The sequence below is a fragment of the Bidens hawaiensis genome, unplaced genomic scaffold (assembly GCF_021521415.1).
Source record: "Bidens hawaiensis isolate Kalapana, Puna unplaced genomic scaffold, B.hawaiensis_p1.1 tig00051625_1, whole genome shotgun sequence".
Lineage (NCBI taxonomy): Eukaryota > Viridiplantae > Streptophyta > Magnoliopsida > Asterales > Asteraceae > Bidens > Bidens hawaiensis.
The window spans coordinates 1,250-5,013 of NW_027499278.1; the positions used below are offsets into that span (position 1 = coordinate 1,250).

General features: G+C 36.3%; 1 pseudogene across 1 annotated transcript; it reads right to left on the reverse strand.

The window, feature by feature from the left end:
• Positions 1 to 264: 264 nt before the first annotated feature.
• Positions 265 to 3,355, reverse strand: LOC143599229 (pentatricopeptide repeat-containing protein At1g02370, mitochondrial-like; annotated as a pseudogene). The gene is made up of 2 exons (XR_013147267.1): positions 3,062 to 3,355; positions 265 to 1,620 (listed from the first exon to the last, which is right to left on the reverse strand). The product of XR_013147267.1 is annotated as a pentatricopeptide repeat-containing protein At1g02370, mitochondrial-like (transcript).
• Positions 3,356 to 3,764: the final 409 nt, after the last annotated feature.

Sequence of the window (3,764 nt, forward strand, 5' to 3'; positions counted from 1 at the left end):
TAAAAACAAATATACAGAGTGAACCCACTATGACCCCAACACATTTTGCTCATAACCCGTTCTGATCCGTCACCAGACCAGCCCGCTTTGCCAGGCTTACAAAGTCATAACCAACCCACAAAACTCGGTTATAAAAAGCATAATCGAATTGTTAGTTTTTCAATTGATTCGGTTATTAAGGGTCAGTAATATTTCCCCAAAATTATGTCTCACGAAAAAACCCATAATATTACTATATATAATATATATATATATATCCTTACAACACATATAACTAAAAATCAAATTTTACTCAGAAAAATCTAAAAAATCAATGCTAAATAAACATGAGAAAATCAAAAGGGTAATTTCATGTGATTTACCTAATAAACCAACATAGCATCTGATTCGTCAAACCGAGCAGACTTTCTTAAGCATATTTCCAAGCTCGGGCGTTACCACAATCCCATCTTGTTCAATCCTCGGCCCATATCGGGCTCGGTTTTACCAGCAGCAATATAAGTTTGCAACAAGTGACTGTACACCTTATCATCAACACATTTTAACTTCTGTAAAATCTTAAACAACTTTTCAGCACCCGTAACATCTTTCTCTTTCTCGAAATACTCCAAAAACACATCAATACTCTCACTATGCGGATACCAATTACCGATTTCAGCTTGTGCAGAAGCCGTTTCTAAACATTTCATAGCCAAATCAATTTGCTGACTCGCGAGATAATGTTTCATAAATAGCACCAAAGTTTGAACAAACGGGCCACTTGATCTTTTCACAGACCCGTGAAACACTAACTCGGCTTCTTCAACCATGTTATGTCTTAAATAACAACTAATAACGACATTAGCCACTCGCGTATCGTAATAACTGCAAGTTGACTCCATTCTTCAAACCAACTTTTCAATCCGTCCAAATCATTAATCTTAGATAAGCTTGAAGTATAATTCTATAACTCATGTTGCTAGTTGTTTCAAATGATGATTTTAATAAACCGGATACGCGATGAACTTGTTCTTTATTGTTAAGTGAAGAGTAGAAAGTTATGAGAAAATGGTACGCTTCAAGTGACGGATGTTTTGTCTCGTTTTCCAGCAGTTTAAGTGCTGACTCGGCTTTTTCAACGAGGCCCGCTTTAACATAAGCGCCGGCTAAATTACTGTAAGTAGTCCAGTTACAAGTTTCCTTTTTGTCCCGTGTAATTTCCTCAAATACCCGTTCTACCCCTGGTATATCTCCCAACATCGAAAAGCTTTGCATCCATATGTTATAACTAAACGTGCTTAAATGGATTTTTCGTTTTTTCATTTCTTCGATTAAAGGAGGGACTTTTTCGGGCTGGTTTAATCCTATGTATAAGGTCATGATATTGTTGAAGGATAATGGAGTTGTGAAGTTTTTTGAATCGATTTGTTTGAAAAGATCGAATGCTTTATCTGTCATTTGTGACTTACAGTAAGCGTTTAACAAAGCACCGTATGTGTTTCTGGTCTGTGATGGTGGAGATAGATTATTGAAGAAATGTTCGGCTTCTGACACCCCGTGCACCTTTGATATTAGATCCAAACGCACTGCAAGATCCGTGTTTGAAAAGTTGATTTCCCGTTTATCCATCCATTCCATTACCTGTATTATGTGATAACAGATTATGACAAAATCTGCAAGCTTGTTTTAAGCTGTTCTAATAAAAAATCTGTACACAGTGGATAAACTACGGGTGTAAACGAGCCAAGCCAGAGCTCGCTAGTTTCGAGCTCTTTTTCTAAAGGTCAAGCTCATGAGTCGTTTTTCAACCACGGGCTTGGCTCGTTTACTATTTATTAATTAATTAAACGAGCCAAGCCGAGCCATAGCTAGCTAGTTTCGAGCTCTTTTTCTAAAGGTCGAGCTCGGCTCGTGAGTCGTTTTTTCAACCTCGGGCTTGGCTCATTTATTATTTATGATTAATTAATATACATTTTTTATTATTTTTATATATTATGAGAAAAACTTTAAACGGGCCTAAGCTCAGCTCGAGCTCGTATAGTATCTTAAACGAGCCAAAGCTCAGCTCGAACTCGGCTGTGCAGTGTAAAATGAATACATAGAAGCCCAAAGGAGGTAAAACTTAAATATACACAAGGCTAGTTAAGGCTCTACGAGCATAAACGAGCTTCTCACACAAGCTCGGGGTCGATAACTAAACGAGCTTTTTTTGAGGCTCAAGCTCAGCTCGTTTCAAACTTTTTATCAAACCGATCTCAAGTAGCTAGGCTGTTTGCAGTTTGCACCCTAGGATAAACAGAATGCAAGCCCTATTAAGATATCTAATTACTTCAAAGCAGCTAAAACAGATAAAATCAACAAGAACAAATCTCCATCGCAATGTAATTAAAAAAAACTTAGCAGCTATAAAGAAAATGTTTTAACATACTCCAGTAAGAAAACCGTGCACAGTGAATTAATAAACAGAATAAGAGCCCTATTTTGGATTCTAATTACATCATAGCAGTTAAAAGTTAAAACACATAAAACTAACATGAACAAATATCAATTGCTAATTTATTTAGAAAACAAGGCTCGAGCTCGAAAAAATCGTTTCAAGCTTTTTATCGATCCAATCTCAAGTAGATCGCGAGCAACTCAGCTCGTTTGCAGTAACACCATAGAATACGAGCCCTTATTTAAATTTCTATTCACTTCATATCAGTTAAAAAAACACATAACATCAACATGAACAAATCTCAATTGCTAATTAATTTAGAAAACAAGGCTCGAGCTCGAAAAAGCTTGACTCGTTTCAAGCTTTATATCGATCGGATCTCAAGTAGCTCGCGAGCAGCTCAGCTCGTTTGCAGTAACACCACATAGTACAAGCCATTATTTAGATTTCTACTCATTTCATATCAGTTAAAAAAAATACATAACATCAACATGAACAAATCTCAATTGCTAATTAATCAATAAAACTAACCGCTCAAACAAAATATAAGCCCTAATTTAGCTTTCTAATTCACTTTAAAAAGTAAAAACACATAAAATTAACATAGAACAAATTAGGTTAACAAATTAACAGCAATAAACACACCTCAAGCGCGTGTTGATACTTGCCGTAACGCCGGAGTTCTCTAACGCATCTCTCTAACTCGATCTTCTTAACGAAATTGCCTTCTCGCATATATTGATTTAGTGTTTGTGCAACTGTACCGCCGGTGGCTCCTAACTCCGATAACCGTCTGTATAACCGCTTTTCGGTTGCGGATTGTTTATGTGGCGGCGAGATAATATCAGGTTCGGTTACTTCCGTTACGGTTGTAAACGTTTTGAGTATTGACGGTGTTTGGGATAATGATATCAAGCTCCGGCAGCGGTTAATCAGCATTGTTTTGATTGGTATCTTTTTGCTGGATTGGTTGATTGGTTTGGTGTAACGCAGGGTTCTATGAAGGGTTTATTGACAGTTTTATTAATTTATTAAAGATTGTTTTTATAAAAAAGTTGGAGTTTGGCTCGTAATTTATTGACTTGTAAGTTGGTTTTCAAAAGTTGGAGTTTGGCTCGGGCATTAGAGGCGTAGCTTAGTTGGGGTTAAGGGTGGCCCCAGCTCCTTTTGTTTTTTTTTTTTCGGTAGTGTAAATTTATCATTTCTTGATTGAAAACTTTTATACATAATGTTTTCTATTTGTTACTGATCGAAATTTTAAGTCCGACCCTCTTCATTTTTTTCTCTCAGTAGTGTAACTTTATTCTTTTTCGATCGAAAACTTTTATACATAATGTAAATGAACCGG